Genomic DNA, 27,277 nt, shown 5'->3' with positions numbered 1-27,277 from the left:
AAGTAAAGCAGACTTTTTATTTATGCGGGATAATTCAGAAAAAAATAGGCCGGCGACTGAAATGAGGAAAGGAACAGCGAACCTTTCTTCAGTGCAGTAATTTCCTAAGTGTCAGCCTAATTACAATCCACATATGATTTTCATGAAGCAATACTAAATACAGGTGTCATGGGCACACATTAATGTTCTAATTAAGATGCATAGTATTGCACATCATCCGTTTTCAACTTTTGAAAATGCGAGTCTACTGTTATCAAGGATATGTAATTCAAATGATGTTATATTTTTACAGTGTCCGTATTACCGTAATGTCCAGTAGATTCCAAATGAAGAAAATATAAAACAATTCTTGTTTCTGTCTACACTTGAGAAGCGATGTTCCCAGTTTAGATATGAAATTTTATTATTTTTATATAATCTGACATTTAACAACAGCTGCTGACTTCATTATTTACTGTTACTCAGTGTAATTACTGTAAAAACGAAACTGCACGATTACACACACACTTTTCAGAATGAAATTTTCACTCTGAAGCGGAGTGTGCGCTGATATGAAACTTCCTGAGAGATTAAAACTCTGTGCCGAACCGAGACTCGAACTCTGGACCTTTGGCTTTCGCAGGCAAGTGCTCTACCGACCTTCTTTTTTTCATTTTATTCGGTATTGTTCGTTGCGTTTAGTCTGGGCGGACGTCAAAAGACATCCGTTGAAGTTAATCGTTGATTCCTTTAATCAGTTTTTTATTACAGAGGACGAGCTGTCCTCTGACCGAAGATGCCGAGCTACCGTGTACCGATTGAGCTACCCAAGCACGGCTCACGACCCCTCCTCACAGCTTTAATTCCGCCAGTACCTCGTCTTCTACCTTCGAAACTTCACAGAAGCTCTTCTGTGAAGGCAGGACGTAAGTATAGGACGAAATAACACTTGGGCCGGCACGGTAGCTCAGCGTGTTCGGTCAGGGAGTTAGGGCAATACCGAACAAAATGACATTGAAAAGAGAGAGAGAGAGAACTCGCTGGCATCTGTAATAAAAAAATAAAAAATAAAAACCGAGTGAAGGGATCAACAACGAACTTCAACGGATGTTTTCTGACGTCCGCTAAGACCAAATACAACGAACTATTACGAACAAAATGTATAACAAAGCCGATAGAGCACTTGCCCGCGAAAGGCAATGGTCCTGAGTTCGACTCTCGGTCTGGCACACAGTTTTAATCTACCAGAAAGGTTCACACCTACTTTTATTTGAGCTTTTTACTGGCTTCTTTCTGTAGACACATTTAGCTTATTTTATTTTGGAGAGTTGGCGACACTGTTTTTTGGCACTCTCCAGTTTTAAATCTGGAGCCAGTCATCCCATTTACATGGGGCTCCCAAAACCAAATTTCGTTAACCGATTTCCCAGTACAGCTTTTGGGTGGTCATATAAATACTTCAAAATCGATTCAAGAAATCCTTTTCTGCTTGCCGGTTTTCAATAGCGCAGTCGATTTTCACAACCGGTTTTGAAACGTGCTCGGGCTGTCATGTTGCGTCTTGTTTTTCCAATTTTTCGGCTAATATGAACGGAGTGGCTTTTTGAAGGATAAGTAGAAATATTAGACTGAAGCTGTTTACACCTCATCTAATTGAAGATAAATAGGGACTGTGCTGACTAAATCACAAACTGCGACAGCTGTTTTCCAGGTGCCATATTTAACTGTGCTAGCAAATCCGCTTCAGGCCTTCACACGTAAACGCGACAGCGAGGAATGGTTTTCGAAATTAGGCTTTCATTTTCCGGAAGATGTGTTGCATGTAAACGTAGTGTGTCAGCGTACATTCAGTGATATGTCTTGTGTGTGATCGATTATTCTTAATGGCTAAAACACAAGAAAGTCGCAGTTTTAACAGTGGTTCGGAGGAGCACTATTTTGTCGAATTCAGAGGAAAACCCATGTGTTTATTGTCTAATAGTAAAGTGTCTGAGCCAAAGAGAAGAAACGTAGAACGTCATTTTTCGACAAATCACACAAACTACTTTCCTGTTAATTCTGGATTGCGAAAACATGAAGTTAAAGATTAAAAATCTAATTTAACATAGCAGCAAAGTGTGTTTACAGAGCCAGCTTAACAAAGTACTAACGTAACAAAGGCATCTTACAAAGTCTTATATTTTAGCGATACAGGTAAAAACATATGAGTGGCGGGGAAAGTAGTTTAATAAGCAATGATCAGTGCAGTGGAATCTCTGTTCCGATGCTCACAAAGATTAATCTAAACGTACGTTTTCTATAAAATGACTATTTGTCATACCAAACTGTTACTTGCGGTGGTGAATAAATATCTAAAAAATGCAGAATCGCAGTTATATCACGATCAGCAATGGTGTGTATATTTTTCGCTCCAGTTTGATGAAAGCACTGGTATTTTCGATACTGGACCGTCGTGTTCATTTTTTAGCGTGGTCTATCATGATTTCACGGTTAAGGAATTTGTTAAAGTGTTCCAATTTCATGAACGTACTATCGGAGAAGATATATTTAACGCATTCCTAAAATTTACGAATGGTGGCAACATTCCACTCCATGAACTTGTTGCTGCAACAGATGGGGCGTCTTTATTGACTACAAAGATTAAATGGTTTCTTGCTCTTGCTGCTCAAGATGATTCAGTTCCAAAATGCCTTTCTTATCGCCATATTATGCACCAGGAAGCTACATGTGCAAATGTTCTGAAGTCATGAAAATTGCAACTAGTCTAGTAAATTACATCCGATCATCTTCTACGCGCCATCGATTGTTCGGAAATCTTTTGACTATTTCAGACTAACTGAGTACCCAACGTTTTCTGGGTATTTATTAACTCAGGTTTTCTATTAGTCCATCTCCTCCTTACCCTTTTCTCTGTCCTTCCCCTCCTCCCTCCCTCTACGGCAGTCTGCTCCTTCCCCCTCTAATTTAGTCTCTCTTCCTCTTTCTCTCTATCTAATGCTCTCTATCTAAAGCAGGGGCAGCAGCCTTTTCAGTAGTTGCAGGGGCAACAGTCTGGATGATTGGCTGATCTGGCCTTGCAACACTAACCAAAACAGCCTTGCTGTGCTGCTACTGCGAACGGCTGAAAGCAAGGGGAAACTACGGCCGTAATTTTTTCCGAGGGCATGCAGCTTTACTGTATGGTTAAATGATGATAGAGTCCTCTTGGGTAAAATATTCCGGAGGTAAAATAGTCCCCCATTCGGATCTCCGGACGGGGACTACTCAAGAGGACGTCGTTATCAGGAGAAAGAAAACGCGTTCTACGGATCGGAGCGTGGAATTTCAGATCCCTTAATCGGGCAGGTAGGTTAGAAAATTTAAAAAGGGAAATGGATAGGTTGAAGTTAGGTATAGTGGGAATTAGTGAAGTTCGGTGGCAGGAGGAACAAGACTTTTGGTCGGGTGAATACAGGGTTATTAATACAAAATCAAATAGGGGTAATGCAGTAGGTTTAATAATGCATAAAAAATAGGAGCGCGGGTAAGCTACTACAAACAGCATAGTGAACGCATTATTGTGGCCAAGATAGATACGAAGCCCACGCCTACTACAGTGGTACAAGTTTATATGCCAACTAGCTCTGCAGATGACGAAGAAATTGAAGAAATGTATGATGAGATAAAAGAAATTATTCAGGTAGTGAAGGGAGACGAAAATTTAATAGTGATGGGTGACTGGAATTCGAGAGTAGGAAAAGGGAGAGAAGGAAACATAGTGGGTGAATATAGATTGGGGGAGAGAAATGAAAGAGGAAGCCGTCTGGTAGAATTTTGCACAGAGCATAACTTAATCATAGCTAACACTTGGATCAAGAATCATAAAAGAAGGTTGTATACATGGAAGAATCCTGGAGATACTAGAAGGTATCAGATATATTATATAACGGTAAGACAGAGATTTAGGAACCATGTTTTAAATTGTAAGACATTTCCAGGGGCAGATGTGGACTCTGACCACAATCTATTGGTTATGAACTGTAGATTAAAACTGAAGAAACTGCAAAAATGTGGCAATTTAAGGAGATGGGGCCTGGATAAACTGAATAAACCAGAGGTTGTACAGAGTTTCAGGGAGAGCATAAGGGAACAATTGACAGGAATGGGGAAAAGAAATACAGTAGAAGAAGAATGGGTAGCTCTGAGGGATAAAGTAGTGAAGGCAGCAGAGGATCAAGTAGGTAGAAAGACGAGGGCTAGTAGAAATCCTTGGATAACTGAAGAAATATTGAATTTAATTGATGAAAGGAGAAAATATAAAAATGCAGTAAATGAAGCAGGCAAAAATGAATACAAACGTCTAAAAAATGAGATCGACAGGAAGTGCAAAATGGCTAAGCAGGGATGGCCAGAGGACAAATGTAAGGATGTAGAGGATTATCTCACTAGGGGTAAGATGGATGCTGCCTACAGGAAAATTAAAGAGACCTTTGGAGAAAAGAGAGCCACTTGTCTGAATATCAAGGGCGATGTACTTGAGGACAATATTATGGAAATGGAAGAGGCGGTAGATGAAGATGAAATGGGAGAAATGATACTGTGTGAAGAGTTTGACAGGGCACTGAAAGACCTGAGTCGAAACAAAGCCCCAGGAGTAGACAACATTCCATTAGAACTACTGACGGCCTTGGGAGAGCCAGTCCTGGCAAAACTCTATCATCTGGTGAGCAAGATGTATGAGACAGGTGAAATACCCTCAGACTTCAAGAAGAATATTATAATTCCAATCCCAAAGAAAGCAGGTGTTGACGGATGTTAAAATTACCGAACTATCAGTTTAATAAGTCATAGCTGCAAAATACTAACGCGAATTCTTTACAGACGAATGGAAAAACTGGTAGAAGCCGACCTCGGGAAAGATCAGTTTGGATTCCGCAGAAATGTTGGAATACGTGAGGCAATACTGACCCCACGACTTATCTTAGAAAATAGATTAAGGAAAGGCAAACCTACATTTCTGGCATTTGTAGACTTAGAGAAAGCTTTTGGCAATGCTGACTGGAATACTCTCTTTCAAATTCTAAAGGTGGCAGGGACAAAATACAGGGAGCGAAAAGCTATTTACAATTTCTACAGAAACCAGATGGCAGTTATAAGAGTCGAGGGACATGAAAGGGAAGCAGCGGTTGGGAAGGGAGTGAGACAGGGTTGTAGCCTGTCCCCGATGTTATTCAGTCTGTATAATGAGCAAGCAGTAAAGGAAACAAAAGAAAAATTCGGAGGAGGTATTAAAGTCCATGGAGAAGAAATAAAAACGTTGCGGTTCGCCGATGACATTGTAATTCTGTCAGAGACAGCAAAGGACTTGGAAGAGCAGTTGAACGGAATGGACAGTGTCTTGAAAGGAGGATATAAGATGAACAGCAACAAAAGCAAAACGAGGATAATGGAATGTAGTCGAATTAAGTCGGGTGATGCTGAGGGAATTAGATTGGTAAATGACACACTTAAAGTAGTAAAGGAGGTTTGCTATTTGAGGAGCAAAATAAGTGATGATGGTCGAAGTAGAGAGGATATAAAATGTAAACTGGCAATGGCAAGGAAATCGTTTCTGAAGAAGAGAAATTTAACATCGAGTATAGATTTAAGGGTCTGGAAGTCGTTTCTGAAAGTATTTGTATGGAGTATAGCCATGTATGGAAGTGAAACATGGACGATAAATAGTTTGGACAAGAAGAGAATAGAAGCTTTCGAAATGTGGTGCTACAGAGGAATGCTGAAGATTAAATGGGTAGGTCACATAACTAATGAGGAGGTATTGAATAGAATTGGGGAGAAGAGGAGTTTGTGGCACAACTTGACAAGAAGAAGGGACCGGTTGGTAGGACATGTTCCGAGGCATCAAGGGATCTCAAATTTAGCATTGGAGGGCAGTGTGGAGGATAAAAATCGTAGAGGGAGACCAAGAGATGAATACACTAAGCAGATTCAGAAGGATGTAGATTGCAGTAAGTACTGGGAGATGAAGAAGCTTGCACAGGATAGAGTAGCATGGAGAGCTGCATCAAACCAGTCTCAGGACTGAAGACAACAACAACAACAAAATGCTGTCCCTCTCTCTGTCCATCTCCTCCTTCTCTGCATTTCTCAGAGCGAAGAAACATAGTATCCTATGACACATCTGGAATCTGGCAGCTCATACAAATATAAAGTTTAAACGGTGCACGTAGAAGCCTGATAGTACTGGGAAATAACAACCAATCTGACGGACAGTTAAAGGTTTATTAACCGTTTACCATGGTTTCGACAAATATAAATATGTCTTCTTCAGAAGGAAAACGGACGTGACGTCCTTCGCTTGCTACTTTGGGTTGGGTGGTTGGTTGATGTAAGAAATGGCTCTGAGCACTATGGGACTCAACTGCTGAGGTCATTAGTCCCCTATAACTTAGAACTAGTTAAACCTAACTAACCTAAGGACATCACAAACATCCATGCCCGAGGCAGGATTCGAACCTGCGACCGTAGCGGTCTTGCGGTTCCAGACTGCAGCGCCTTTAACCGCACGGCCACTTCGGCCGGCGGTTGATGTAAGAGGGGGGGGAGGAAGAGGGGGGGGGGGAAGGTACCAAACTGCTTCGTCATCGGTTTCTTGTTCCTATAAACAAGTCCACGAGGGAAGGAATAAAAGAAACTAGACTTATCGCACCAAACGTGGAGAAAACAAAAACCACTACAACTCAGAAGGACAATAAATACCAGAATGTATAAAATAAGAAAAGGAAACCACAGAGAAACGCAAGAAACGGGCAGAAGGGATTAAAACAGTAGAGACGACCGAGGCTGACTAATCACAAGAAAAGGATAAGCCAGTCACTCTGCAACACATCAAAACCTTCAGCCTAAAGGCACGAGGGTAGAGAACATAGATGGTTAAAGGGCATGCGCTAAAAATTAGATGGAACGATAACGCCCCCTCCCCCCTTACGTGTATAACGAAAACTAAATCAGCCGATGAGGAGTTGTCAGCTAAAGCTAATGGTAACGAGTCTGGTAACTGAAAATTCCGTCACAAGACAGCTGAAGCAGGACAGTGCAACAGAATGAGGGCCACCGTCAACCAGTCGCTGCACCGACACTGGGGTGGGTCTTCACGGCGGGAGAAGATAGCCGTGGGACAGCGAAGCGTGGCCGAGGCGGAGCCGGCAGAGGACCACACAGTCCCTGCGAGATGCCCGCATGGAGGACTTCCACACATCCGTAGTCCCCCTGTATTGACCGACCAAGTGCAACAGGCATGGAACACTCCACTCCATAAACTGACATCCAGCACCTGCGCAATATAATGTAGTGACGATTGGGTTCTTGCATTCAACATTCTGGCGGTTATACCGGTTATTAATGTACCATTATTTCACATTTGCAATGGCTTATCTCGCACTTAAATTAACATGTGATTTTGCAATGTTTATCACTTACATATGTTGTCCAGACAAATACATTCCCCAAACTTGATTACTCTACATTAATTATTTTTTCGGTGTTGCCTTTCTTTCTGTCTGTGTAGATCGATTCTCTCGGATGCATTCACGTAAAGAATCGCACAGCTTTATTACAGTCCCAGTACCGGCGTCAACACTTTGCAACAACTTATTTGTGTTTCACTGTGACTGAACTGGTCCATAGGTGTACTATTGGGAGTTGAGTTTCCTTCACTTCATCTACAATATCGCTGGCCAAAATCTGTCATTATCACAGTTTCCAGACTCTGTAGACTTTCCAGTCGCCTCGCATTTAAGGGATGCCTTTTCATTATCATCAACCTAAATAACATCCAAAGCTGGTATTATTTCTATCCAGTTAACATTGAGACTACAGCAGGAGTCGTGACGCCCTGACCGGCGTGTTTCTGCAGGTCTTTGTGCGGAAACCGATTTGTTTAATTTTGACTTCAAAATATTCCAGCGACTCCTCGATCCAGAGAAGAAAACGTGCATTTATTGCAGCAGACGGAAAAAAGCCGTTTTGATGACAACACTCTCCTACAAACGATCCTACTACGTTAAAGTACTAAGCTGCACGCGGTATATAAACAGCAAGAGCACGGGGACCAGAGTAAAAGCCATATTGCTTGTACTGTCATATGATTGCATAAATGAATGTCTAAATCTTGTTTACTTGATAAATTTAGTAATGAGTCAGCCAATTCTTCTGTTTCGTGCCATGAATTTGGGATAAAACAGACAACTCTTTCAAAACGAAATCCATCTTTTGATAAATGCATTATAACAAAAGATAGCTGACTCGCGTGGGTAATATCAGGGATAGAGTCTAATATGGTGAAAAATATTCAGGTTCCTTCATCTCATCTGTAATGCACTTCACCACTCTTTCTTCACAATTTTGAAAAGGAAGAAATGATTAGCTACCTTTTCCGTTGTTATGATGAAGTTCTGCATGTTTAGCTAGAAAAGGATCGAATTCTGCTATTAGCTGTGGTGCCATCTCGAAACTTCCGCAGTGTGTTGACCCAAATTCATAGTTCTGAAAGAACGGCGTCTTTCGTTAATGAAAGTAGTCGTGATTTATAAGATCTTGATTTCTCACGCAATTGCTTTTCGTTATGGATGAGTCAGTTGTATTTACAGCGAAATTTCTCCTTCAGAAAATGACTGACCGTAAATCAACTATAAGATTTTTTGCAATCATTGGGCGTTATTGCAGAATTTTGCAAATGCAGTGTTTGTGGAAATTATATGGTTTTGACAAAGGTTTCATTAACACGCACTTCCGACGAATACATGTGGAGCTGCAGAAATAATAATATATGGAGATCCATATGCAGGGGGACATGGTTCGAAAGATCGAGGCTGAATTTAGAAGTAATAGTCATGTTAACCTACCACTTTTGCTATCAATATTCTTGCAAATATGTCATACACGAAGCAGGGGTTTCGTGTGGCACTGTAGTTGACTGGTTTTCATATTGCAGAGAAGTCTGCGGGGAATTTATAAAGTATAGGTGATCACTAGGGGGGGGGGGGCGACGTTATAGTTGAAGTACATGAGTCACATTTTGGAAAGAGAAAGTACGAAAGCGGGCATGAAGTTGTTGGGCTTTGGGTTTCTGTAGCAGTAGCTTCTGGAGGGATTGTGCAGATGTATTTAGGGTCGTGCAAAATCGTATAAAGGAAGTGTTGACATCTTTAATAGAAGAATATGTGGAAGAAAGTTCCGTAGTCATGTCGGATGGGTTTGCTTCGTACAAGAGGTTGGGTGAAGGGGGTTATCATCATTTGGTCGTGAATCACAATATTCAAAGTTTACAAGACGGGGCATGTACCAGTACTATCGAGGGGTATTGGGGGGCTGTAAAATCTGTTGTCGGGCGGGAAAAGAGAAGGATTTCAGTGTTGCAAAGGCCATTTGGATGAATAGTGTTGGAGGAAGAGTATTCCTAAAGGTTATTGTGTATTTCTTGCATTTATGAAAATAGTCAGCAAAATGTACAAGCCTCGTTTTGTTAGTTAGGTGTTCGTGGGTCTGATACTTTTTTCTTGTTTTACGTTGCGTTTTTTTTATGATACTGTACTGCGCGACTGCTACTTTTTTGGTTTCTCTGGGGCGAGGTTTTTCTGTCGTTTAATATTTTGTGGTTACAATGGTGGGCCGATGGGGGTTGATATGTCTTTGCCGGGGGGGGGGGGGGGGGTTGTGTGATTGACTCGTGATATCATATTTTTACTATTTTAAAATATCACGTCTGGTTGAGGGCGGGTGGGGGTGTTAGGGAAGAACTAATTTGGGTGAAACCTCTTTCGTGCCTTGCAGTTTGTGTTTCTTATGAACTTTTTTCAGTAGTTGCAGGAGCAACAGTCTGGATGATTGATTATTCTGGCCTTGTAACACTAACCAAAACGGCCTTGCTGTGTTGGTACTACGAACGGCTGAAAGCAAGGGGAAACTACAGCCATAATTTTTCCCGAGGGCATGCAACTTTACTCTATGGTTAAATGATGATGGCGTCCTCTTGGGTAAATTATTTCGGAGGTAAAATAGTCCCCTATTCGGATCTCCGGGAGGGGACTACTCTGGAGGACGTCATTATCAGTAGAAAGAAAACTGGCGTTCTACGGATCGGAGCCTTTTGGTAGAATTTTGCACAGACCATAGCTTAATCATAGCTAACACTTGGTTCAAGAGTCATGAAAGAAGGTTGTATATATGGAAGAGGGCTGGAGATACTGGGAAGTTTCAGATAGATTACATAATGGTAAGACAGAGATTTAGGAACCAGGTTTTAAATTGTAAGTTATTTCCAGGGGCAGATGCGGACTCCGACCACAATCTATTGTTTAAGAACAGTAGATTAAAACTGAATAAACTGCGAAAAGGTAGGAATTTAAGGAGATGGGACCTGGAAAAACTGACTAACCAGAGGTTGTAGGGAGTTTCAGAGAGAGCATTTGGGAACGATTGACAAAAATGGGGGAAAGAAATACAGTAGAAGTAGAATGGGTAGCTTTGAGAGATGAAATAGTGAAAGCAGCAGAGGATCAAGTAGGTAAAAAGACGAGGGCCAGTAGAACTCCTTGTGTAACATAAGACATACTGAACTTAATTGATGAAAGGAGAACATATAAAAATGCAGTAAATGAAGCAGGCAGAAAGGAATACAAACGCCTCAAAAATGAGATTGACAGTAAGTGAAAATGGCTAAGCAAGGATGGTTAGAGGACAAATGTAAGGATGTAGAGGCATCAGTTTAATAAGTCATGGCTGCAAAATACTCACACGAATTCTTTACAAACGAATGGAAAAACTGGTACAAGCCGACCTCGGGAAACATCAGTTTGGATTCCGTAGAAATGTTGGAACATGTGAGGCAATACTGACCGTATGACTTATCTTAGAAGATTGATTAAGGAAAGGCAAACCAACGTTGCTAGCATTTGTAGACTTAGTGAAAGCTTTTGACAGTGTTGACTGGAATACTCTCTTTCAAATTCTGAAGGTGGCAGGGGCAAATACAGGGAACGAAAGGCTATTTACAATTTCTACAGAAACCGGACTGCAGTTATAAGAGTCGAAGGGCATGAAAGAGAAGCAGTGTTTGGGAAGGGAGCGAGTCAGGGTTGTAGCCTATCCCCGATGTTATACAATCTGTATATTGAGCAAGCAGTAAAGGAAACAAAAGAAAAACTCGGAGTAGGAATTAAAAGCCATGGAGAAGAAATAAAAACTTTGAGGTTCGCTGATGACATTGTAATTCTGTCAGAGACAGCAAAGGACTTGGAAGAGCAGTTGAACGGAATGAACAGTGTCTTGAAAGGAGGATATAAGACGAACATCAACATAAGCAAAACGAGGATAATGGAATGTAGTCGAGTTAAGTCGGGTGATGCTGAGGGAATTAGATTAGGAAATGAGACACTTAAAGTAGTAAAGGAGTTTTGCTATTTGGGGAGCAAAATAACTGATGATGGTCGAAGTAGAGAGGATATAAAATGTAGACTGGCAATGGCAAGGAAAGCGTTTCTGAAGAAGAGCAATTTAACATCGAGTATAGATTTAAGGGTCTGGAAGTCGTTTCCGAAAGTATTTGTATGGAGTGTAGCCATGTTTGAAAGCGAAACAAGGACGATAAATAGTTTAGACAAGAAGAGAATAGTAGCTTTCGAAATTTGGTGTTACACAAGAATGCTGAAGATTAGATGGGTAGATCACATAACTAATGAGGAGGTATTGAACAGAATTGGGTAGAAGAGGAGTTTGTGGCACAATTTGACCAGAAGAAGGGATCAGTTGGTAGGACATGTTCTGAGGCATCAAGGGATCACCAATTTAGTACTGGATGGCAGCGTGGAGGGTAAAAATCGTAGAGGGAGACCAAGAGATGAATACACTACGCAGATTCAGAAGGATGTAGGCTGCAGTAGGTACTGGGAGATGAAGAAGCTTGCACAGGATAGAGTAGCACGGAGAGCTGTATGAAATCAGTCTCAGGACTGAAGACCACAACAACAACAACTAGAAATGACTTCCTACATAGATTACCGATTCCAAATATCCGATGGTTCATTACTTAGATCGTTTTTGCAGGACGTGTGGAAAATATAATACAATATCTGCACTCGTAATTCCTCTCTGAAGTTTTGCGAAAGAGTTAGTAATTTTGGAGTCAGTAACTAGACTGACTTATATATGAGATCAATTCCATTTACCGATTCCATCTATCCGAAAGTTCATTACTCTGATCTTTATTTTTCCAGTAGTTATCTCAAATGTGATGACATTTTTCAGCTCATAATTGCTCTCTGACTTACCGCGAAACAGCTACAAGCAATATTTGTTAATTTTTAATGGAGTTCCTGGTTTGTTTAGGATTTATGGTGTTCGTTTCTCCATATTTTATGTTATTAACTCTTATTTCTTATAATTCGCTTTATTTCACCGTTGTTCTGTTCTACTTTTAATTTCTCCCCGCCCCAAACCCCAACTATCCTGCGCTTCTCCCGTTTGAATCAATAATCAATAATAGAATTAACGTAATTTTGGTATAGGACGATTTCATCATACGCTATACTATAATACAGTTTATGGTTCTCTGTGCTCCTCCACTCACATAAATTATGATAATAATTCTAATTAGACACCAATTCTGTACACTCCTGTCCTTATTTATTTCAGTTATCTTCAACTCCTTTAGATGTAATTAGTGCGTAAATAATAATCGCGTCAAATGTATTATTTTAACGCATACTATATTCGTTTGTTTACGAGTATGATCCGTTCCCTTCACAGATTGCCGATATGCAGCATCTTTGCCTTACGTATGACGTCATTGGCAAAGCCTACGGCTGGAATCGGACACTACGTTCAGCTGAATTTTTATCGGGACTGACCGTTTTTCCAGTCATTAAATCCCTCATTAGGTTTTGCAAACAATAAACATGGGGCACAAAACACACTACCCTTGCTCTGAGACCATACTAAAAATAGTCTTTGTTGTATCTCATAATCCTCATCGTTATGGAAACCAAACTTTTAATTACTTCGGAATGTGAGTATATTGCCTGCAAGAACTACTGAAATCACAATCCATATTCTCTGTCACATGGTCTTGCTTAGCAATACAATCGCCAAGGAGTCCATTTATTATCCAGTTCTCCGCATCGGTGTCAGAACCTTAACCACTATCGCCGTTCGCTTTATATGCGTCATTTGGGTCAACTGAAATGATTGTTTCTGCGCCATTATTATTGTTTTAATATCAGGAACGTTTCTTTCGTGAGTTGCCGGTACCGAGAACCATTTACTTTTCTCTGACTGTCACTGACTTTAATTAATACTAAAATATATATCACAAAATACTAAACAACTGCACTGTTTCAAATTAAACTTAACTGCCAGCCAAGCGACCCGCTGTTAGAATAGCGGGTGGTCTTTCTTTTCTTTGCATATTGAAATTTAAGTTTGAATAGGTATTGTTGATTAGTGATATTGGCTACCCCTACGACACTGTTAAGGATGTCTCCCATCAAAAAGCTTAATTGCGAGCAACGATATTTGCATTCGTAACGTATTTCACATAAGAAGGCACGAAACTAAATAAAGTGAATAACGGTCACAGTTTCACGACGTAACGTCATTACTAAAACTAAAGCTGTCCTTGTTCCACTGCCTGACCAGACCGTGCATGAAATTTGAGCTGATTGTTGCCAATGTTATTCATATCCATTTCATTGTCAGTAAAGTACGTATTCTCTTTTCAAGAATTGTAAATAAAGTGTTTTAAAAAATAGTAATAACTTATAAGCCACGTCTTGAAGTCCGCTGCCCCTTAAAATTGGCAGCCCTAGGCAACTGCCTAGTCTGCCAGGCCCAAATATGCCACTGACTGATGTGTAAATACGCCTCTGATTGGGTGCGTCATAACATTTCGGTTGTCCCCGTGTTATAAATTGCCTGTAATGACAGAATGCCGGTTTATGGCAAAGGCGTAATCAAGATTTCTCATTCTGGGTGCTATTTGTTGTAATTAAATGTCAGTTAATGATACATTGTCTGTAAAAGTCTTAAGAAAATTTTGTGCGAATAGTTTTAAAGCGTTTAGCTCTACGCTGTCGTCCTGCGATCAGAAACGTGTCATTGTACAATCGAAGAAAGTACGTTAGTAGCTAGGTAAATACCATTTTATTTTTCATCTTCACTTTCCTAACACATCTGGGAGTTTCTTATTTGTCTAACAGAAATATGTTACGCAGTATTGGATATTGTTTTTATGTAAGAGTGTGCTATCTGAGTAAAGAGATCCTTCTGTTTGTGACTTCATTCTGATTAAAAAAACAAAAGATGAAAATTGCTGCGAGTGAAACAACCAGCAGTGACATTTATCTTTCTTCTTGTCACAAACATTTGATCGTTTTTTCCGAATATGTCGCGATTTCGGAGGGCGTCCTTAGGTAGGAATTCCAGGGTACAGCTTTAAATGTTGAGAGTAAAACGAGAAGCAATGGTATATGTATTCTTGTCTCTCATAAATATTTGGCTGTTTATTTTCGAATATGTCGTGATTTCCAATGCTGTGGTTAGGTAAGAACCTAAAAGTAAAACTTAAATTGCTGCGAATAAAACGAGCAGTAGTCATATTTATAGTCTTGCTTTCCACCATACTTAGCTGCGATCGACCCCTTGCCAACGCATCGTAAATTTGTCGGTCAAGGCAAAGATAAGCACCACATTGCCGTAACGTGAAGGCTTTCCGATTTCAGCCAAATGACAGACGCACTTCCAATTTTTAGTCAATCGTTCATATTTCATAGAGACCACTGAAATCAATCGCACGAAACATGGAAGTACGGCAGAGGCCTCTATCTAGGATTTTACTGAGAAATGTGAAGTGGGTGTAGTGATATGTGGAAGCAAATGTTCCTCAAGGGACGCCCTAGACTGTACATGACTACTAAAATCCAGTTCCATCACAGCATAAATATGAAGGACCACGCCGAACTGTCTCTGAAAGCGCTTCGAAATCAAAAGGAGCATAACGCAAACAGGAGACAAGTATTTTGTTTCGGCCCAGATCCTCATCAATAAAAATGACCACGTACAATACACTTAGGACCCCCACCAGGACGGATTGAAGACATCGAAACAATTCAGAGCCATGCTGCTAAATTTGTTAACAGTAGAATCGATCAACACGTGATTATTACGGAAATATTTTATGAATTCAAATTGGATTTCTGAAATGAGAAGACGTTCTTTTGGAAACGTTATTGAGGAAGTTTAGAGAACTGGCATTTGCGACAAACTGTAGAAATATCCTACTGTCAACAAACTGCGTTTCGCATAAACAACGCGAGGACAAGGAAAGACAAATAAGGGCTCTTACGAAAGCATGTAGACGCGAAGTCAGCGTAATTGCATTAATCTCACAATCCTCACTGTACTTACCGCGTTTTCTCCCGATGTTGTAAGATCCATGTTGCAGTAGAACTGTATAAATGATCTCAACTAGGAATAATTTATCAGAAACTGTTGCCGCGAATTAAAATTTTGCTTACGATGGCGTTGTTAATCGAACTGTGACACCCAAAGAAGTTTCACTTCCCCTGTAGCAACAATAACAGCCAGAGGAAATAAATTGTATCTCTGTTTCTGTCTTTTGAATTTCGCAGTACTTTCAGCAATTCTGGATATAAACTTGAATCCACGCCGTGAAGTACACGGCAGCTTGTACAATCATAATTATGGTTTTCACATTTTTATGTTAATTTCCATTCTTGTACTCGTAGTTTCTACTTCATATAGACTTTCGCCTAAGATATATTTTCATATCGTAGAAACGTATGTTCATACCAACAAGAACTGCTAAAAATAGTGAATTTAAAATAATAATAATAATTAGTTTTACTGTTGCTAAAAGACGAAAATGTATTAGAAATGGTGACTAACAGCCAGGAAGAAAGATTAGTGATGCCAGTAGGCAGAAAAAGTACTCAGTCCTGTTTGAAATGTAGTGTTTAGTATACAGCTTACTCTCTACACAAAGAGTTTAGAATTCCAAGTTTCTGTCGGAATTCATTCTGATCAAAAATACACTACTGGCCATTAAAATTGCTACATCACGAATATGACGTGCTACATACGCGAAATTTAACCAAAAGGAAGAAGATGCTGTGATATGCAAATGATTAGCTTTTCAGAGCATTCGCACAAGGTTGGCGCCGGTGGCGACACCTACAACGTGCTAAAATGAGGAAAGTTTCCAACCGATTTCTCATACACAAACAGCAGTTGACCGGCGTTGCCTGGTGAAACGTTGTTGTGATGCCTCGTGTAAGGAGGAGAAATGTGTACCGTCACGTTTCCGACTTTGATAAAGGTCGGATTGTAGACTATCGCGATTGCGGTTTATCGTATCGCGACGTTGCTGCTCGCGTTGGTCGAGATCCAATGACTGTTAGCAGAATATAGAATCGGTGGGTTCAGGAGGGTCATACGGAACGCCGAGGTGGATCCCAACGGCCTCGTATCACTAGCAGTCGAGATGACAGGCATCTTATCCGCATGGCTGTAACGGATCGTGCAACCACGTCTCGATACCTGAGTCAACATTTGGGGACATTTGCAAGACAACAACCATCAACACGAACAGTTCGACGACGTTTGCAGCAGCATGGACTATCAGCTCGGAGACCATAGCTGTGGTTACCCTTGACGCTGCATCACAGACAGGAGCGCCTGCGATGGTGTACTCAACGACGAACCTCGGTGTACGAAAGGCAAAACGTCATTTTTTTGGATGAATCCAGGTTCTGTTTACAGCATCATGATGGTCGCATCCGTGTTTGGCGACATCGCGGTGAACGCACATTGGAAGCGTGTATTCGTCATCGCCGTACTGGCGTATCACCCGGCGTGACGATATGGGGTGCCACTGGTTACACATCTCGGTCACCTCTTGTTCGCATTGACGGCACTTTGAACAGTGGACGTTACATTTCAGATGTGTTACGACCCGTGGCTCTACCCTTCATTCGATCCCTGCGAAACCCTACATTTCAGCAGGATAATGCTCGACCGCATGTTGCAGGTCCTGTACGGGTCTTTCTGGATACAGAAAATGTTCGACTACTGCGCTGGCCAGCACATTCTCCAGATCTCTCACCAATTGGAAACGTCTGGTCAATGGTGGCCGAGCAACTGGCTCATCACAATACGCCAGTCACTACTCTTGATGAAATGTGGTATCCTGTTGGACGTGCATGGGCAACTGTACCTGTACAGGCCACCCAAGCTCTGTTTGACTCAATGCCCAGGAGTATGAAGGCCGTTAATACGGCCAGAGGTGGTTGTTCTGGGTAGTGATTTCTCAGGATCTATGCACCCAAATTGCGTGAAAATGTAATCACATGTCAGTTCTAGTATAACATATTTGTCCAATGAATACCCGTTTATCATCTGCATTTCTTCTTGGTGTAACAATTTTAATGGCCAGTAATGTATTTGTAATTAAAGATGAGTAAACTCCAATGGTGGAACCATTATTACCTTACGTTCTGATTTGTTACATATGTACGCAAATATTACGTGCTGTTCCTAAATCATTCGGTGAGCATTGGGTTCCCTAGTTCTGTATCGGTGGAAGCCCCAACACTTGGGGCCACGAATGTTTTGTGTTCAGTCGCTGACAACTTCAGCAAACCAATATTGTTTTGTTGTTTTTGTTTTGTTAGCACTGTATTAGCCATTGCGCTGTGAATGTTAGTGTAATGTGTCACTGGATAAAGAAGACGGAGTCTTGTTCCGTTCCCTCTCTTCCGAAGCTGTATCTGATTTTAAGCTAGTAGAAACATGCAGATTTTGGTCGTCTGGCTTCTGCAGGGCTACAGTTGTTATAGAAAATTAACGATATACATATTATCTGTGTGGTAGCATATAACACTTCTGACAACTTCATCCAAAATTCTTGAAAAAATAATGTATTCGAGAGTAGCTTCGCATATTTGTAAAAATGAAGTACTAACAAAACGCCACTTTGGCCTTCAGAAAGGCTTTCCAACAAAATGTGCTATACATGCTACATCAAATATTAAACGCTCTGAACAGCCTAGATTATCCACTATCACTTGTTGTGGTCTCTCAAATGCTTTTGACTGTGAAAATCGTGAAATTCTTCCAGATAAGCATAAGTATTGTGGTGTGGGTGGGGGCAGTGCACAAATGGTTTGATCCATAGTTAACTGGAAGACTGCAGAAAGTCCTCTAACTGGGGAGGTATCAAGATCAGTGTTCCATAGGGTTCACTCTTGGGTCACTTATTGTTCTTAATATATATTAATGATTGCCATTCTGTATTCATGAAGCTGAAGAAATTGTAAATGATGTCTTTCACAAAATTATTGAGTAGTTCTCTGCAAATGGACTCTCACTAAATTTTGAGAAAGCACGTTGTATACAGTTCTGTACCGTAAATGGCGTACCACCATAGACAAATATAGACTCTGAACAGAAATCTGTTGCCAAGACAGAATATTCAAAATTTCTGGGTGTTTGCATTCATGAGAAATTGAAATGGAAGAAATACAGTAGTGATCTGCTGAAGCATTTGAGTTCATCAATTTATGCTATTAGGGTTATTGCAAATTAGCTTACTATGCCTATTTTCATCCACTGCTTTAATATGGCATCAAAATTTGGGGAAATTCATCATTATGAGAAAAAGTACACATTGCACAAAAGTGTGTAATCAGAATAATAACTGGAGCCCACTCAAGATCAGCTTGTAGACGTTTATTTAAGGGACTAGGGAGATTTACAGTACTTTCACAATACATATATTAACTTACGAAATTTGTTATTAATAACCCATCCCAATTCAAAAATAGTAGCATACTGCATAGCTACAAAACTAGAAAAAAGATGATCTTCAATATTCTGAGTTAAATCCTAACACAAAGGGAAGAATTATTCTGCCCCAAGTCTTTGGCCATTTACCAAATAGCATTAACCAATTAGCATTTAAAAATAAATTAGAAAAATTTCTGAATGACAACTCATTCCACTCTATAGATGAATTTTTAAATATGAAGCAGTAATTATTACTCTGTGTAAAGAAACCTTACGTCAAACTGACATGTTTACATCATTATGAAATGTATTCATGACCTATGGAATATGTCAAATGACGCCTCGCTTGGTGTAAGGAGCATAAACGTTAGACGATCGAACCGTGGAAAAACGTTGTGTGGAGTGACGAATCACGGTACACAATGTGCCGATCCGATTGCAAAGCGTGGGTATCGCGAATACCCGGTGAACGTCATCTGCCAGCGTGTGTAGTGCCAACAGTAAAATTCGGAAGCGGTGGTATTATGGTGTGGTCATTTTTTATTTTTTTTTTTTTTTTTGCGTGGCACTATGGCAGCACAGGCTTACATTGGCGTTTTAAGCACCTTCTTGCTTCCCACTGTTGAAGAACAATTCGGGGATGGCGATTGCGTCTTTCAACACGATCGAGCATCTGTTCATAATGCACAGCCTTTGGCGGAGCGGTTACACGACAATAACATCCCTGTAATGGGCTGCCCTGAATCGAGTCCTGACCCGAATCTTATAGAACACCTTTGGGATATTTTGGACGCCGACTTCGTGCCAGGCCTCGCCGACCGACATCGTTACCTTTCCCAGTGCAGCACTCCGTGAAAAATGGGCTGCCATTCCCAAAGAAACCTTCCAGCGCCTGACTGAACGTATGCCTGAGAGTGGAAGCTGTCATAGAGGCTAACGGTGGGCCCACACCGTATTGAATTCGAGCATTACCGATGGAGGTGTCCGAATAATTTTGATCACGTAGTGTAATATGGTGCTCACAATAAGACAGCGCGTTTCCATTGTCGAATGTTATTGGAACAACAATTCGTGGAAAACGCGTGGGGAACGTTTATGCAGGAGTTTAAGATTGGAAGTGTTTTGGCAAAACGTTCAGCAAAGTCTATAATGCAAAACATAGAAACAAGACGAAGTGAAAATGGGCTCTATAGCGAATAAAAGTCGTAACTATCTGAAAAGAATTAGAATATCAGAAAACATGGCTCTAGTGAAAGAAAACCTGGAACAAAGACCAACAAAGAGTCAGCCTCTTTTATCTGTGCAAGTGGGAATTAAGAGGGCGTAATGTTGAAACATTGTCAAAAATGGTCTGCCATCTGTATCCTTACAAGGGAACCTCCCCATCGCACCCCCCTCAGATATAGTTATAAGTTGGTACAGTGGATACGCCTTGAAAAACTGAACACAGATCAATCGAGAAAAGAGGAAGAAATTGTGTGGAACTATAAAAAAAAAATTAGTAAAATATACAAACTGAGTAGTCCACGCGAGGATAGGCAACATCAAGGACCCTGGGACTGCAGGAGCGCCGTGGTCTCGTGGTCTGCGAGAGCAGCTACGGAACAGAAGGTCCCAGGTTCAAGTCTTTCCTCGAGTGAAAAGTTTAATTTTTTATTTTCAGTATATGTGACAAACTCTTATGTTTTCATCACTTTTTTGGGAGTGATTATCACATCCACAAGAAAAACTAAATCGGGCAAGGTAGAAGAATCTTTTTACCCATTCGCTAAGTGTACAAGTTACGTGGGTCGACAACATTTTCCCGTCATGTGACGCACATGCCGTCACCAGTGTCGTATAGAATATATCAGACGTGTTTTCCTGTGGAGGAATCGGTTGACCTATGACCTTGCGATCAAATGTTTTCGGTTCCCATTGGAGAGGCGCGCCCTTTCGTCTACTAATCGTACGGTTTTGCGGTGCGGTCGGAAAACACAGACACTAAACTTATTACAGTGAACAGAGACGTCAATGAACGAACGGACAGATCATAACTTTGCGAAAATAAAATTTTTGTCGAGGGAAGACTTGAACCAAGGACTTCTCACTCCGCAGCTACTCACGCTAGCCCCGGGACCACGGTGCTTCTGAGCTCATAACTTCCTTGGTGTTCCCTATCTTGCGCATGGACTACTCAGTTTGTATATTTTACTAATTTTTTTCATAGTTCCACACAACTTCTTCCTGTTTTCTCCATTGATCTGTGTTCAGTTTTTCAAGGCCTATCCACTGTGCCAACTTATAACTAAATCTGAGGGGGTGCGATGGGGAGGTTCCCTTGTTAGAAATTTACTGTTGTGCGTGAGTTAAGGCGTCCCATTAAACTTCCACGCGTAGAGTTCTCCTGGTAGTTTCTGAATGAGGTGTAATCAGGACTTCTGGATCCTCATTTTCTTGTTTCTTCAGATGAGGCCTGGTTCAGCCTGTCAGAGCGAGTGAACTAATAGAACATGCGCCATTACACATCAGAAAATTTCCATCAGTGCTCTGAAGAGCCGCTGCATTATCTCAAGGCTGGTGCTTGGTGTGCAATATCTGATATCTGTATCACAACACGATTTTTTCACGAAATTGTTAAAGCTTGCCGGTATGTATAGAAACTGTTTATCCACATGTGAATCAACTAACAGAAGATGAATTTTCAGCAAGATGCAGCAACAGATCACACCAAGTTGACAACCTTGCCACTACTGCATGAGGGCGCTCAGCGAGCAGAGGACAACCAGCAGAGGCGGTGGAATCTCCTGCCAACCTAGATCGTCTGATCTCTCTCCCTGTGATTTTTACCTTAGGGCAAATTGAAGGGTCCGTGTTACCCAGTGGCTGTCACACACTGGAAGAGCTACAGCAGAAAACTGAAAACACAACTGCTGCTATACTTCAGACCACATGTTGTTACGAGTGTAGATAGACTGGATGGGTTCTGGGACAGAGTAGGTCACCGATGACGCCATTGATGATATCGTCAATGAGTCATCTGATTTCTTCACTCTCCCCCATCCACACCTCAGACAGACTGATGGGAAATTTAAAAATAGCTGGGGTTTTTCCACATTCCTATCACATCACTGTGGAAGTGTGGCTGATGTCGTAAGTGTAAACTGACAGCAAATTAAAAAATCTAAGATGGCATATTGTTGGGCTGAAATTCAAGGTGGCTGACCTGAAATACTAGGAGAAGCTCTACGATGTCAGACTCCAAGACGGCGATCCCAGACAGCTGACCTGATACACTGGGACAGTCTCTGCGACATCAGATTCCCTGGGATTTCCCCCTGGAATGGGGGGTGTTTGTCTTACCCTACCGGCCCAAGCCTATGGTTCTGGAACAAGGTGCAAAAGCATCTCCTTCTCCCCCTGTGCCAGTTATAGAACAGCATGTGTTTGTTTTCTCCTCCTGCAGGTCCAGACCTATCAAAGAATATCAGTCTGCTGATTTATTTAACTTGTTTTCCTAAGCTACTGTTCACTCAGAGGAGTATGGTTACTTATAGAATTCCTGCTCACAGATACAACATCAAGAATTAAGTTTCAAGGCGAAATTTCTGAACCATTCAAAATCAAAACAGGAGTTCGACAAGGTGACGGACTGTCCCCAGTTCTCTTTAACTTGGTTTTAGATAAAGTAGTAAAAACATGGGAAAACACATTAAAAAACAGAGGCACAAAGGGTATAAGCATGGGCCAAGGAAAGAACAAATTTGAAGTAAAATGTTTGGCCTTTGCGGATGATATGGCATTGATAACTGAAAAACGAACAGACGCAACAGTTATGCTTGATATGTTACACGAGATTGCTGAAAAGACTGGGCTAAAAATATCCTACGAAAAAACCGAGTATATAGAACACAAACATAATACAGAAAAGTTTATGAAAACAAAGTATGGAAAAATTAAAAGAGTTGATAGATTCAAATACCTGGGGGAGTGGATCCAAGCCAATGGACTGGATAACACAACAAATAAAGAAAGAATAAAAAAGTTGGAATTTGCATATAAATTAACACAAAACTACTACAATAAGAAATCAATATCCATACAAGCAAAGATTAAACATTATAATTCAGTTATTAGGACAAGCAACATATGGATCAGAGTGCCTAACATTGAATAAGAAAGGCGAATTAAGAGAACTAGAAAAAAGAGAGAGAAAAATATTAAGAAAAATTCTAGGTCCTGAGAAAAACAAGGAAAACAGTTGGATTAAAAGGAGAAATGAAGACCTATACAAAAACACAGAAAAGATCACAGATACAATGAGGAAGAGACGGCTAAAATTTTATGGACATTTAAAAAGAATGGAAGAAACACGAATTACAAAGAACATTTTTAATTACGTTAGTAAGATGAAAAACACCGTAGGATGGATAGAAGCAGTAAAGAAAGACGCCAACAAAATAGGTGCTACAGAAGAAATAATACGTGACAGGAATAACTTTAGGCTACTTATAGAAAACGCAAACTATGAAGAAGATGCGCCAAAACCTCGACCCAAGAGAGTGTGGACAGATGAGCAGAGACGAGCAGTTGGCGAGAAAATGAAGAAGTACTGGGAAGAACGGAAGAAAAAGAAACACCATAAGTCTTAAGTTGTATGCGGTCCATAGCTGGCCAAATTCATAATTAAAAAAAAAAAAAAAAAAAAAAAAGAATTCCTGCATACTGCTTCTCCTAAGTCCAGTTCCTCAAAGTTGGAACTTTCCAGTTTATACCTTTAAAATCAAACTGGAAGGGAAAGAGCCGTGCAGACACGTTGCTATCTCTGCAGCCCCCACGCCACCTCCGCCACCGCATTTAGTTAAGGTACGTAACGTACCAGAGAGCCCTATCTGATGCTAGGGACGATTTACACAGAAGGTAGTTCAGCATGCTAATTACAGCATTGGCGTACACAGGAACTGCTCGAATACGCAGCAATTAGCCTGTCTGTACGCTATACATTGCCGGGTCATTCACCGAGCGAGGTGGCGCAGTGGTTAGACACTGGACTCGCATTCGGGAGGACGACGGTTCAATCCCGCGTCTGGCCATCCTGATTTAGGTTTTCCGTGATTTCCCTAAATCGCTCCAGGCAAATACTGGGATAGTTCCTTTGAAAGGGCACGGCCGACTTCCTTCCCCGTCCTACCCTAATCCAATGAGACACATGACCTCGCAGTTTGGTCTCTTCCCGCAAACAACTCAAACCCCAACCAGGGTCATTGACTTTCATGTCGGTTTCCAGATTTCAGGCATATCTGCAATGCTACCAGCAGCGATCGAAATTCCATCGATAAGGTCTTCCACTGTTTCCACAATGGCTTCATACAGTAGCTATTTCATATGCCCCCAGAGGAAAACATCCTGACACATGAGGTCAGGTAACCTGGGTAAACGCGATACAGGTCACCTTGGCCTATCCTTCGATTCTCGAAGATGGTTCCCAGATTATTCCTCACATCGATACCGGAATAGTCTGGCGCCCCTTCATACTGGAAGTAGATGCTTTCTGTTTTAACATTCAGAGATACATCCAACCAGCCTAGCCAACTATCTCTCCACAGAGGAGTTTTGAATGTCAACACACATTCCCACTCAGCGATACTGAAACAACAGATTAAGGCAGTACCACTGAAAAAATTTTCCCCAACTTTACAAGTACATGATGCACTATGAAAAACTTATACAAATGGGATAGTAAATCGGTAGATGTGATGTACATGTTGGGTCAGGAACTAACGGTTAGTACTGCTGAGTAACTACTTTACCAAACAGTACTCCATATGAGTGAAGTAGTTGTATCTTTACCTGTAGTTACTCATATTTCAGGTACTTGGGCTGTGCACAGCTCTGCTTAAAAAGAAAGACTCGATATAGTCACAGCACCAAGCCGCACACGACAGCTTTTATGCCCCACAGCTAATTCGCTGCATATCATAACCTGCAGCTGTGATCCTGTAGTCAAATAGGCTATCCATTGGCTAGAATTTAGAGTAAATAAATCACACAGAAATACGAAATAAAAGTTAAATGAATAATTTAATAACAAGGGTTCTATTCAAACGTCTGTAATTGATGTAACGACAGAGAATTGTGCTGAATTATCTTTATTCAGTAAAGGACATCTCAAATAAACAGGAAGTGGTCCTACAATATTCAGTTAACATTCAGACAGAAAACACGAGTACCCTTATCAAATGCAGTAAAGTCACGTTGAGAGCATTACGAGAATGGTAGCAAAATCCCCAGACTAAATAATCACAAAAAATATGCAAAAACTAATTCTGTTTCACAATTACAATACACTAAATATTCACCAGATCAAAACAGTTCGGAGTTCAACACAATAGTTCACAACTTAACACACATGATACAAAGACAAATAACTCGTTCTCTGTCTCTCCTCAGTTCCGTAGTACAAGTAGAAAAAGTTAGAGTCCTATTATGGAGGACATTCAGACCTATCAAAATATAAAGTTCCTTCAGAAGTTAAAGTGTGGTAGCGACCATTCATCTCCCAGAACCAAACACCTCTATGATTGAAAATCCCTCGTTACTACAGGCAGGGCTACCTCCTTCGAGCACTCGACACAAAGTGTCCAGAATCGCCGCTCTCTTGAGCTCTTCACTTGAAGAGTCCCAGTCTCCACTTGACTCTAATAGTGTTCCGCTGCTGTCCGCTTTTCCATTGGCTGAAGGCCGTCCCCACCAAAAATACGTCATTCTTACGTTCTACAAACATGATTTGACTCATCAAACTAAACTCACGCTAAACTAATATATTACAACAATATTTAAGGAAAAGAAATATTACAAAGATCGGTCACACTCAGACCGTTCACAACAACTACGAATAAAGGATTGCTCGTAAGTTCAAATGGTTCAAATGGCTCTGAGCACTATGGGACTTAACATCTGAGGTCATCAGTCCCCTAGAACATAGAACTACTTAAACCTAACTAACCTAAGGAGATCACACACGTCCATGCCCAAGGCAGGATTCGAACCTGCGACCGTAGCGGTCGCGCAGTTCCAGACTGAAGCGCCTAGAACCACTCGGCCACACTGTCCGGCCGATTGCTCGTAAGTAATTAAGCTAGTATGCGCTCACGTTAAACGACAATGAATTGTCTTTAAACATTATTTAAACGATTATTCATGTCTTCTTGACAGAAGCGTATTTTGGTTTACTTTTCAGTTATGGTGTCTGCTAATGCATACGATTTGCCACTTTCAAAGTATCTCAGTTTTTGCAATAGTACTTTCAATGCACATTTAAATAAAGTTACTGGCAAAATGGAAAACTGTCCATTAAAGCTGGCCGGGGTGGCCGAGCGGCTGTAGGCGCTTCAGTCCGGAACCGCGCGACTGCTACAGTCGCAGGTTCGAATCCTGCCTCGGGCATGGATGTGTGTGATGTCCTTAGGTTAGTTAGGTTTAAGTAGTTCTAAGCTCTAGGGGACTGATGACCTCAGAAGTTAAGTCCCATAGTCTCAGAGCCTTTTTTTGTTCATTAAATAAATAGACAAGAAAGACAAAACATAAGGTATTCATGTTGTGTTCATTTGCTGTGAAGTTGTGGCAGATTCGTTGTTCTGACAAACACTTGCGTAATGAAACAGATATCAAAGACGTCATAAATCAATGAATACAATAGATACTGACCCACAGATTACAGGGATTATAGCTCTAGTGCAATTCTATCCTCTGAGATACCTTATGTTGAAATCAGTTTCGAAGGTCATTCGTTCACTGTGAAGTATTAACTTCAGTAGTTTTAAAGGTACTGGAAAATTGTTGTGTCATTCGATACACTTCATTTATCTGAGAGCGCTGATGTATTCAGATATGCATTAATATGTAACTGTGATTTATTGTCGAAGACTAGATATCCATTATTTAGCCATCTTTAAGATTGCCTGACAGTTCAATTTTCTTGGAGCATTGTCCGTCCTCCAAAGCGATTGTCCGTCGCCAAAATTCCCTGTTCTAGGACTAACCCACATCTGGTACTGTGCTGACGCACCCGGTTCGCATGGAGCGCCTAGCCCTGAGCCCTTCAGCCTGCTGGCGTTCAGCTTCATGTCAAGTTACCTTCCCTCATAGCAGTTCTGGGCGGCTGATCAGCTCTTCTACATACTACGAGGGTCACTCCAAAAGAAAGGCACGCTATTTTTTTAAAAAATCCATCGTTTATTCTACATGTTTGAAAGTTTTACAGTGTGTAGATACATCCTTTAGGAACAATATTTTCATTTATCTACATAATTTCCATCCCTCTCAACTGCCTTACGCCATCTTGCAACCAGCGCATGTATACCCGCACAGTAAAATTCTGGACCAACCTGTTGGAGCCGCTGTTTGGCAGAGTGCACAAGGGAGTCATCATCTTCAAACCTTGTTCCTCGAAGAGAGTCTTTCAGTTTCCCAAAGAGATGAT

Source organism: Schistocerca piceifrons, chromosome 5, assembly GCF_021461385.2.
Source record: "Schistocerca piceifrons isolate TAMUIC-IGC-003096 chromosome 5, iqSchPice1.1, whole genome shotgun sequence".
In the NCBI taxonomy this organism is placed as follows: Eukaryota; Metazoa; Arthropoda; class Insecta; order Orthoptera; family Acrididae; genus Schistocerca; species Schistocerca piceifrons.
This window is presented reverse-complemented; position numbering follows the sequence as displayed.